Below are 12,069 nucleotides of genomic sequence, written 5' to 3'. Positions count from 1 at the left end.
CGTCAACACTCTTCCCTGAAAGCAGATGGTAAGAGAAGGGCACAGTGACAGTGACCTGTCCAGTAGGCACCGGGGTCCCCATCCCGCACAGGCTCCTTAGTGAGAGGTGACTTCTCTGGGTGGTCCATTTTGTTCTTCACCAAACTCATGTGATAGTTCAGATCCACCTCACGCCAGGCTGGACGAGCCCAGAGAACAGAAAGTGGTGTGGCGTGGGTGGCATGGGTCCTCAGGTGGCCTGGGCCGCCTTGAGTCTTGCTGAGAAACAGCCCTGACCTTGCTCAGAGGCCCCTGCAATGGCTCTTCATCATTAATAATGAGGAAGCGAGTCCATGTCACCCGATGTCTCCTGTCCCCAGGGAGAGGGCCACTACCCATGCCCACTTTTCGCTCACTTTCCAGGGGGCAGATCTGCCAGGCTGAAAACCCCAAGTATCTGATTGTCACAGCTGTAGGCACCACCCACCCTCCCCATTCTACTCCCGTAATTACAACGCGTGTGAGGTTGGCTAAAGGTGACTTGATCATAAAACTATTTTTGGATCCTCAGTGCCCACGGCAGGAGCCCTTCCCATCAGAAGCCATCGCAGTGAGACACCCCTGTCCTTTGACCCGCTCCTGCCACAGCTGCTTTTTCTTTCTGTTCACATGACAGACGGCGTCCAGTTTCACTACTTGCTCCCGGAAGTTAATCTTTTCTCTTCTGCAGACAAGGGTCATAAATCAACGAGGCTTATGACTGAAGGAGCAGAGAGAAGACTCCGGGTCTCCTCTCAGCCTGACTGTAATGCGGGTCCAGGTGGGCGGCCTTCTTGGTGGGAGTGGCCTTTATCAGCTGCCATTCCAGACCCTCCATCTGACCCTCCTGCTCTCCCCCAGGACCCCTGCTGTGCAGGGTCCACAGCATGGCCCTGCTGAGGTCCTTGGCCCACCCCATTCCCGGACCACATTCACTCTGATGTCTGAAGGTGACAAGGACCCGAGGAGCATCCACAGAGGACACAAGCCCAGGGCAAAGTCTCCCACCAGGACCCAGAGCCGGCGTGTCCAGCTGGGGCGCTCACTTAGGCTGCTTCTCCGCCCGCCACCCAAGGCCCCTGCCTCCCACTGCCGTCCAGCGCCCCATGTCCATGGAGACTGCCTTTGCAGAAACGGCGAAGGCGTCATCGGCCCTGGGCTGTCTGAGCAGTCGGCACTGAGTGTCTTACTAATACGCAGTGAAGCAGCCCCGAGGATGTGCCCTCCACAACTTTAAGGCCAAAGAGACTGAGCAAAGCCTGCCTTCAACATTGCGTCCCTCGGCCATTTGGAGGGGAGGGCACTGTGCCTTCCTAGTGTGGCTGAGGCACGAGGGGACCCTGGTCTGGAGTGCAGCCTGGTCACTCCTGCCCATCTCTCAGAAACCCTGTCCCACGGAGCTCCGAGTCAGGGGGACAGAGTCTACATCCACTCCATTGTCCCTTCTAGACTTTTTTTGTTGTCTTTTCTTATTTTTCCTAAGACTATTTTTTTAGAGCCATGTAGGTGGTTCTAATTTTTATGTCCTTGATGACATGATGTGGAGCATCTTTTTCATGTTTACTTGCTGTCTGTATCTCTTCTTTGGTGAGGTATCTGTCAAGGTCATTAGCTAATTTTTAATTTGAGTTGTTTGTTTCCATATTGTTGAGTTTCAAGAATTCATTGTATATTTAGCAGATTTGTCTTTCGCAAATATTTTCTTCCTGTTTGTGGCTTGTCTTCTTATTCTCTTCAAACTGTCTTTTGAATAGCAGACGTTTGTAATTTTAATGAAGTCTAGCTTATCGCTTATATCTTTGGTGTCGTATCTAAAAAGTCATCTTCATACCCAAGGGCATCTAGTTTTTCTCCTGTGCTACCTTGTATAAGTTTTATAGTTTTGTGTTTTATAGCTAGGTCTGTGATCCATTTTGAGTTAATTTGGTGAAGGGTAAATGATCTGTGTCTGGATTAATTTTCTTTTTTTTTTTGCATGTAGATGTCCAGTTGTTTCAGCACTATTGGCTAAAGAGATTATCTTTGCTTCATTGTGTTGCCTTTGCTCCTTTGCCAAAGATCAGTGACCATATTTATTGGATCTATTTCTGGGCTCTATTCTGTTTCATTGATCTATTTGTCTGCTACTTCACCAACACCACACTATGTTGGTGACTAAAGCTTTATAACAAGTCTTAAAGCCAGGTGGTATCAGCCTCCAACTTTGTTCTTCTCTTTCAATATTGTGTGGGCTGTCCTGGGTCTTTTGCTTCCATATAAACTTTAGATCAGTTTGCCCCAATCTTTGGGTTGCATCCTGGGTGGTGTTAATGCTCACCTGCCCCAGCCCCGGGCTGCACCCCCTGCCACCCCCTCAGAGTATGATCTCAGAAGGTTGAATCCATCTGAACATTCCCTGGACCAAGTCAGTGATGAGCAGGGATTTCTCTAGGAGTGAATACAAACTTTTCTTTGAAGCCAAACATGACTGTTGGATCTCCCAAGTGGGGTCACTGGACAAGTCTGACGCTGCAGAGGAGGTCTGTGGGGCTGGAGTCCAAGGCTGCCAGGCTCAGGTCCTGATCTGGGTGGGGTGGCATCCGGGAACAAGTGCCAGGGTCCACAAAGGAGGTCAGGTCTTGGGCACAGACACACCCTCCTCTTGTTCTGGGGTCCTCAAGCTCCAACCTGAAGACTTGAATGTGATGGGGGGTTGGCGACACTTCAAGCTTAGGCTTGAGGGAACAGGGGAGCAGGGAGCTGAGACCTGGAGAGGGAAGACAGAAAGGACTAAAAGGCAGTGAGTGTCTTGCTGGGTCAAATACTGGACCAGACATGCAAGCCAGTTCCTCAGGCAGTTTGAGGGCCTCATCCCCTTCATCCCCACTGATTCTTACCCCCACCTGGCTCTTCCCCCATCTGGCCTTGTCTACCATACCAGCCCCTCCAGACCCCACCTCACATGGGGCTCCTGCTGACACAGGGAGCAGGCTGGGTCCCAGGTCACCACTGAACACCTTCAGCTGCCTTTCCTCCTTGAAGATGCCCCTCATTCCTCAGCTGTCCCAGGTCCTGTGTGGATGTCACCCTGCAGCCTCCTCCCCACCTGCCTGCTCCCTGGTGGGCACGTTCCCAATGTAGATGGTTCACACAGGGCCCTGGTCCCCACACAGCTCAGGACAAAGCGTTCCTCTGACCAGACCCTCCCTGAGTATCCAGGTGCAGCCCTGCAGGGCCGGAGGGGAGCCGCTCCAAGAGCCCAGCACCACTCCCTGAAGGTTTGTCTCCCTGCTCACCTCGCCCGTGCGGTTACAGACATTGTTGTTATTATTAGTATTATTACTGTGGATGAAACGATAGCGTACCTGGGTGGATGAAACGATAGCGTACCTGGGATGGCCTCAAAACCATCGGAGGAAGGCCAGGGAGGAGGTGACTGGCAGAGCCCATTCAGGCAGCAGGTCAAGGAGAAAGGGAGGTGTGGCCTGGAGGGGAGGGGAAGGGAAAGGCTTTCGACTGGAGCTGCCGAGAGAAGACCAGGACCCAGGAAAGGGCCTGGAGCTCAGCCAGGCAGGACCTCGGAGATTGGCAGGGGCTTCTGTTGCTGTCACCAAAGGGCGACAGTTCTTTGAGGTTGAGATCATGGACAGGTTCAGAGGCGGGCAGTCACTCCAATGGCTCTGTTGCTCTCAGAGGGGAGGCTCAGGAGGTGTTTGAAACAGCTCCCCAAGTGGGGACAGGGAGCACAGGGGAGGGCCTGGCCAGCCTGTGGGCCAGACATGCAGCGGCTCAGCCCTGAGGCCTGAGACCAGCGGGTCAGGTGGCCGCTCTCTGTGTGAAAGCTGCTGTTGTGGATGGTGGTCCAAGGTGATGTCTGCCATGATCGGCTACATAAACATTAATTAGCACAAGTTAATATATCATTCTGCACACACACACACACACACACACACACACACACACACGGTATCTTGCCAGTGCCAGCACTATTGTTTGATAAGGATTTAATGAGAAGTAGGAAGGGACGGCGCCTGATAAGAGTCTTCTCTCATTGTGAACGGCTCCAAGGTCACAGGATATGGGGGGGGGGGGTTGTCCCAGGAAAGGACATGGGCCCTGCTCCTTTGCCGCCCACCGAGGACCCTGCCACAGGAAGCTCCCCAGATCACCCAGGCCCTGGTGCCCCACTGATGTCAGCACCCACCTGTGAGCATATGTCTGCATTGAAAGTTTGGGAGTGTGTTTTTCTGTTATTTGGGGCTAACGTTCACCGCAGGCTGCAGCTTTGCTGAGAGGCTTGTCCGCACAGGTCACCCACAGGCGCCCGAGCCGTCCCGTCTCCGTGTGCTTTTCCCTCTTGGCGCACAGACAGCAGTGCCAGGAAGGCAAGGTCAGGGAGCGGGTGATTGTAGTCATGCATTCCCGGACAGGCAGTTCCCTTCCTGCAAGCAGGTTAAGGTGGCAGGTAGGGCAGAGCACAAGCATTCGGGGTTTAAGGCGAGAATATGGCATGTCATAAACTGGGCTCACCTCCCAGCCCGTCCTGTGTCTGGGGGGTGCCAGCACTGACCGATTACGGGCCAGCTGCCAGCGCCCCATCAGGATGGTGACTAAGTGCTGATGCCTGCTCTTCCCCGGAATACTCTGCCAGGGCGGTGTCGGGCCCAGCAGGTGGGTGTTGGCCTTCCCAGGGAGCAGAGGAATGTGTCTCAGGGAAAAGAACAAGTTGGGGGCCCTCTCCCCGACCTGCCCTCTGCCTCTGGTCACATAGCAAGTGACTGTGCCAAAGCTAGGAGACCTCTGCTGTGCCAAGGCCACACCTCCACCCTCCTTCCTGGGAAGCAAGCAGAGCCCCACATGACCCTCTGGGTGTAGAGCTAATCCAGAAGGGAAAGGGGACACATGAGTGTGAGAGAATAGCTCATGAGACAAGCCCCAAGGGCTCCACCGAGGCCCCTGCTCGAATGCAGACACACGGAGATCCTTGTCCTAGGCGTGAGGCACACGCGTGCATGCACACACACTTTGGTTTTGTGCATCTGTTTCTGGCCTCAAGGACAACTTTCTGGACAAATGTGGTTGGTGAGTCTGTCGCCTTTGTCTCCTGCACTACGGGCAGGTAGACAGTGCCGGCTTAGGAGACACATCTGGGGCTGGGGAGGGATTTCCGTACCTGACTCCTGCTCCAGTGCTGGTCTCCTGCCTGCGCCAGCCGTGGCAGCCAGGCCTGTGGGCTTTGGGCTGGGCGCTGGAAAATCCTGGAGAAAACCCCAGGAGAAAACCTTCAAGTGCATGTGCATTCTCTAGGCGGTCAAAACCATGGCGGTCACACACGCTGACACATCAGACCACACCTCTGGAGTGTTTGTGGCATTAATAAAAAGTCAACTGGGATCTTCAGCAACTATTTAAGTGGCCATTCGTCAGCCGTCGCTGGGACAGTGTCAGGAGAGGCATTCCCCCACGGAGCCGCTCTTGTGCCTGTGGACGTCTGGGCATCCTGAGGTGACCTCATCCACAGGCACGGGGGACGTGGACAAGGCTGAGTGTTGTCCCAGCTGCTGCTCCCTGCGTGTCTCTCAAAACCTGCTGTGTGATGGGCTCTGGCTGTTGGTCAAGGACTCATTGGGTTTTTCTCTCCCTGACGCCCTGCCACTGCCCCCAAGTCACCTGCCACCTCACCACCCAAGCCTGACCTTTTAGCCCCCTTGCTTCTCCCACTGGGAACTCGAGGCATTGGGGAGAAACCTGGGTGCCCCTTTGGTAATGGTGCCTGGCAGAGAGGAAGAAGCTCCACGCCAGGCCTGCGAGTGCGTTGTGCCTGGGCTGGGACGCTGGCACGACACCTGCTAGCAGAACACCTGTTGCCCAGGGCCGTTGGGCAAGTTAGTAAATCAGTTCACTATTAGCACCTCATTCTTTTTCTATATAAAAATATATTTTTATTGATTTCAGAGAGGAAGGGAGAGGGAAAGAGAGATAGGAACATCAATGATAAGAATCATTGATCGGATGCCTCCTACATGCCCCTCACTGGGGATCGAGCCCGCCACCTGGGCATGTGTCCTTGACCGGAATCAAACCCAGGACCTTTCAATCCACAGGCTGATGCTCTATCCACTGAGCCAAACCAGCCAGGACTAGCACCACCATTCTTCAAATAAACCAGCCACCTGCCAGCCCCCCGGGGTGGTATATTCATTCTGGCTAATCTTTTTGCTGTCTTTTTGCTGGCTCCATTCCTAGGCAGTGGCTTCTCTAGGGCCATCAGGAGTCGCCTTCAGTTCACACAAAGAGCCCCCTGGCCAGAGGCCCACACCTGCATTCACTGACCCCAGATGCTGGACCCTCCTGTGGAAGTGGTGAGCTGGGTGCTGTTGCCGTCACCTTGCCTGACAGGAAAGGTAGTTAGGCACAGAAAGGTTACATAATTCCCCAAAGGCAACACAAGAGTGATAGGGGCAGGATTTCCCCAGGCCCTTGGGCTGGTGCAGGCTCACCACGGCGCTGCCTCTCCCAGAGAATGTCCATGGCCAGGGCAATCGAGGCCCAGGGGCCTGGCTCGCGGCTGTGTGATCTTTGGCAAATCACTGAGGTTTTCCTCTTCCTTGCTTTAAAATGGGATCCAGAGGTGTGGGCAGAGAGTGTCCGTTGGACCTGCTGTGTGGGGTTCCCAGGGGTATCAAATGAAACCTGGAATGGGGACGTGTGTGGGGTAAGCAGCCGAGCTGTTGTTATTTTTCTGTGTAGCTAATACTTGATCTCTAAATAGGGAAGTTCAGAGACAGAACAATGAATATATTCATTTGCAGAGGAGCATGGATGGTTCCCATACTCAGTCGAGAACCCCATGGCAGCCATGAAAATAGTGGGCGCAGGGTTTCTGCCACACCGTGGAGCGGAGCGTATTCTGTCTTGGTACATTTTCATAAACGCCAAAGGCTATGTTAACTAAAGGAGACCTTGGTCCCAACTCACATACAAAAATCAGCAGAACCAGTGAATTCCTATGGCAAAACCTGCCCAGGTGAGTGCGTGCTGGTCCTGAGTAGAGCATGATGCCTTCCGTGTGATGTCAGAATGGCAGAATTACTGAATAAAACCACAGGCATTTTTATGTGAGGGAAATGGTGAGCATTTATTAGGTTGGTGACATCTATCACCCTGGGCAGGTGAGCCAGCAGGGGAGAGCCAGCCGGGGGGCTGATGACGGGGGCTGCAGGAGGACCCCATCCGTATCCAAGGAAAACACTTTTTTTTTTTTAACAAGCTGAGTCGGCAGATGCAGGAGAGATTGATTTTTGAAAATATTATTCCTGAAATCTAAACTTGTGGCTACTGTTTCCCGGCAGCTCGGCTGCTTGGGCATCTTGGTCCTAGGACACCAGTGTCCACCCTGGGGTTTTGCCGAAGCGGTCAGTGAAGCATGTTGGACCTGGGTAGGAAACGCTTGAATTTACATATTGTGCCCCCGAGGAGGGGGAGGGGCGGGAGAGTGGCGCTCACACCTTGCACACCCTCTCCTGGGCCACTAAACGATGACTCAGATCCTGCTGGCTTTTTATTTTCTCCTCAGAATTACACTCAATAAACACGGTGACTCCTGCTTCTGGAGAGAAGTCCTGATTTATGTCCCCCACAATCACATCTCCTTAACAGCCCAATTGACCTCGGCCCAGCCTGTACTCTCACTGCCGGGCCCAGGGCGGGTGCTGGGGCCGGCCTGCAGTTCTGTCCTGTGAGATCTCGGGAGGGTGAGTGAGGACGGGCTGCAGGGACAAATCCAGCGTGGAAGAAGTCCTCTCTGGCAGGGAGGGGATGGAGGCAAAAGGGGGCCGAAGCAGAAGGGGCCCCTGGGCTCCAGGAGGAGCTGCCTGAACTGGAGGGCCCAGAGGGGCAGCACCCCAACGCCTCAAGCTGTGGAGAGGTGGCCGAGTGGTCCTCCAGGACCGCCTCTCGGGATGACAGGCTCAGTGTCCCTCCCCTTCCCTCCTTGAGCGGGATGGACCTTGTCATGGGAGAGTCCCAATCCAGATGGTGTCGGCTACCACCCACAGGGTCCCCATAGAACCCGGGGACGGCACAGTTCACTACACACAGGGCAGGGCAAGAGAGGGAGTGAGGGGCTGTAAGGATGGGCTCTGTGGACAGGCCACCACCAGTCACGTGGCCTGGGGCAAAATCCACGTCTCTCCTTGCCTCAGTTTCCCCACCTACTAAAAGGGAGATGCAGTCCCTGGTTTTGTCCTCCTTCAATCCTGCTTTCACACTGGGGAAACTGAGGCACAGAAAGGCTGAGTGCCCAACCAAGTTCCACAACCCCCTATGAAGCCCCCGTGTCTGGTGAGCTTGGTGTACAGTGAGCGCCCAACAGGCCTCAGCGCCCCCACAGGTAACTGGAAGCCCAGGTAAAACATACCATGTGGAGCAGATGCTGCAGGGCACTTATCACAGGCCCGTGATGACACCCATGGCAAGAGGGTGGAGGCTCAGACTCACTGCCCTTGAAGACAAAAGCTGGTCTCAGTCACAGTGGCTCCGAGGCCCAGTCCTGGTGTCTTGGCTGGGAGGATGTGTCCTGGAGAGGCCCTGGTCAGGATGCTATGAGAATTGAGGTACAGAAATCATGTGTGGGGCTCCATGGGGTCTCAGGGCCCCAAGGGGGTGGAGCAGGGCGTGACAGGAGGCAGATGGGAGCGTCTGTGCGCATAACACCCGCTGGGCCCCTCTGACCACGTGGTCTGTGCAGCATCGCCTCCTGCCTGCGCCCTAGTTCAGAACAGTCTGGCGGGAACTGCACTACGAGGACAAGGGCAGATCCACGGAGCCACCCTCGGGACCTGGCTGAGGCCCATCCTTGGCCTCCTCATGCCCTGGAATCATGCACCCAGAGGACAGGTTCCTGCCAGGCCAAGGCTGGGTAGTCTGGGCATCGACTCAGGACCTCCCTCCCCTCTGCTCTGCCCCTGACCGCCAACCCTTCATGAAGGAAGCAGAGGGCCGAACTGACCCGACCTCTCGTGGCCCCTTGGCCTATAGTAACGTGCCGGGGGCTTCAGGGACCAGGAGGCCTTTCTCGGGTCCTCTTCCTCCAGTGAGGACAGGCTCCTCGGGAGTCTTTACTTCTGTTTCGGTGATGTCACTCATGGAAGTCTGAATGCACAGGTGCTCGGGCAAGTCTGGGTCAACAGGGTGGCCCCCTGGACGGGTGTGCTACACATGTCAGCAGGACTAGGTTACAGAGAACAGGCCAACAGGATCCTCCCCCACCCCCACCCCCTCTCTGACCCCCTGCGGCCTCCCTCTCACGGCCTCCCTCTCACGGCCATCTCAGGCCTGCCCAGGGCCAGGAGCTCCTAAAGGGCCCAGGCACCTGGGAGGTTCCAGGGAAAGCAGTGAAGGAACTGGGTGGGACAGCGGTGTGCCTGGGCTGGGGTCTTCCTCCTGCCAGGACACCCATGAGTCAGTCCCCTGCTGGGCCAGCCCCACCTACAGGGCTGTACAGGACTGGGTGAGGGTCCCAGGGGACAGCACAGGCCCAGTGCTTTCTCCCGTATTCTCCCTGAGCAAGAGTGAGTCCCTCCGCTCTAAAAGCACCAGCAGAAGAGTCAGGCCAGAGAGTAAAGGCAGGCGCAGTCAGCCCCCATCCTAACCATCCTCAGAGTCACTGTGAGCAGGTGCCCAGAGGCCCTTTGTCCTCTCTGTGGTCCTCCGGACGAAGGCAGTCAGCTTTCCCAGTGACGTGGAGAGAAGAGGCTGTGTGGGGCCAGGGGGGAGCCAGCCCCGTGCAGGGACCTTGACTCTGTGCCCGGACGCAGAGTCCCCCCTCTACCTACCCCCCAGAAGTCGTTCTGTGCCGGTCAGGTCTTGCATGAGCGACATTCCCATCTGAAAGGCTAATTTGTGCAAATGAGTGTTTTGCTCACCTCTACTTAGGAATTCCCGTCCCCACCACGCAAGCTGCAGGCATTCCTCTCTCTGAAAACTTTCCACTGTCAGGTGAGCCCTGCTGGTCCCACTGGAGGGACCACAGGCTTGTTGTCTGGGGAGCCATGTTTCTGCTTCCACTTCTAGCACTGTCTTTGGGTTTAGGCAACACTTTAGGAGGTGAGAGCCTTTGACTCGGAGGTCTGGACAGAGCTGTCCTGACCACAGAGCTCGGCAAAGCAAGGGAAGAGGGGGCGAACCGTTCTCAATCAGTGGTTTGGGGCCTCAGACGCTGATCACTGATTCTGCCTGAGTCCCACCAGAGCACCCGTGGGGGCCTGACTCCACTGGTGAGGATCCCCACAAACAAGACCCCAAAGCGGGGGCACATGGCATTCATGGCATGCTTCCTAAAGGGGGGATCCCTCTGGTGACAGTGACAGGCCCCCCAGAGACACTGTGGCAAACCAGCCGCCCCACCCGCTCACTTGCTGAGGTCGGTGAGGCTCTCTGGGCAGCGCTAGTGGGTGATCAGGTTCTGATTTTGCCAGTGTGGTTCCCGGCAGTCCACGGCGGAATCAAAACAGATGGAGGTGAAGATGAAACTTGAAATGGGTCCCGGGACATGTGACAGCCTGACCTGCTCCTTTGCACACAGCCCCCACTTGAGCCATGGCAGAGGCAGTTGGGGTACAGTCCTGCTCCGCACCAGCCTACCTCCTTGACCAAAGAGCCCACCTCTCCCAGGTCCTCCAGCGGCCCAAGGTGGGGATCCGGAGGAACGGGCTGTGACCCTTCCCTGCTGCAGGAACAAATGTCCCACCATGGCCTTCCCATCTCTGTGCAATCTCCTCAACACTTACTAAAGGGCCCAGGTACCTCTAGTAAGGGGATGATTGAACCCAGCGCTTACTTCGAGGCCTCCAATTCTCTGGAAATCCAGAGGCTGCCCACCAGACTTTGGCCTTTGCTTACACTTAATATAAATAAAAGGACAAATGCATAAAGAAGTTAATAGCCAATTTTCATAACACGTTAGTAGGAGTTCTAAAGTTATTCCCATCAACAAAACTGCCATTTCTTGGAGACATTCCTCTGGATTCTTTTCAGAAGAAATGCTCTCAGGAGTGAATATGTAAACAAAACTTTATCCACTTCTGTGAACAGGGACCACAGCTGTGTCTCCTCCCACCTGGGAGGCCCAGGGAGCAGGGCACAGGCTGGCATTCCTGGGTCATTCCCGGTTTCAAGACAGGGCCCCACCATGGTGCACAGCACTGGTGTAGACAAGGCCTCTGGGCCCAGCTCAGAGTCCCGTTCACATCCGTGTACCACAGTGAGTGGCCACTTGGGGTAACTGAGCCTGGTTAATATAAACAAGATCTCCCCAAGGCAGGTGGGAGTCTGGGCCCCAGGTCTCCAGAGCTTCTGTCTCCCATGTCAGGTTCTGGTAAGAAATGCGTGTCTGGTGGCTTCCAGGCACGTCCAGCTCAAATGAAAATGAGGAAAGTAGAGGAGTGGGGAGCGTCGGAGCTCTCCTGGAGGAGGGGGAAGTTTCCCCAATCTGGGGGGTGAGTTTGGATCAAGTGAACAATCACCTGATTAACCGATTCCTTCCTTCTTCTATAATTCCATGGTGACAGGCAGGAATTCCACCAGCGATGGAAGTGAGGCCCACCACATGCCTGCTCTGAGTGCAGGGCAGCGTTCTGAATGATAATTCATTCCTAGTGGGCACAGCCTAGTGGTCCAGACTCTCAGGCTACCAAGTGGGGTAGGAACAAAGCGAGGGCTGCTCCTTGCAGTGGCAGGAAGGGCCAGCACCGGGCCACCCCCTCCTGAGTATCTGCTCCCAGCTGCTTCACAAGACACTGAATGGTCCTAGGCGTATGAGTATTGAGTGGGCTCCAGAGTCCTCAGCCAGCAAGAAGCCTCAGGTCAGCTGAGAGGGCTGCTCTGCTGTCTTTGCAGGTGAACGAATCCTCCCAAAGGGTGGGCCTTGCAGGACAGGGAGGGGGGCAAAGGCAAGACTCCTGGAAAATGGGAAAATCCACAGCTGAGCCAGATCAAAAAGCTATGTCCAGCAAACCCGAATGTGTCCAGCTACGAACACACTCTAGAGCCCCGGGCAGGGCGGCTTTGGGC

This window comes from Myotis lucifugus, unplaced genomic scaffold (genome assembly GCF_000147115.1).
Source record: "Myotis lucifugus unplaced genomic scaffold, Myoluc2.0 scaffold_0, whole genome shotgun sequence".
NCBI classification, from domain to species: domain Eukaryota; kingdom Metazoa; phylum Chordata; class Mammalia; order Chiroptera; family Vespertilionidae; genus Myotis; species Myotis lucifugus.
The sequence above is the reverse complement of the archived record's forward strand: the minus strand, read 5'-3'. Positions refer to the sequence as shown.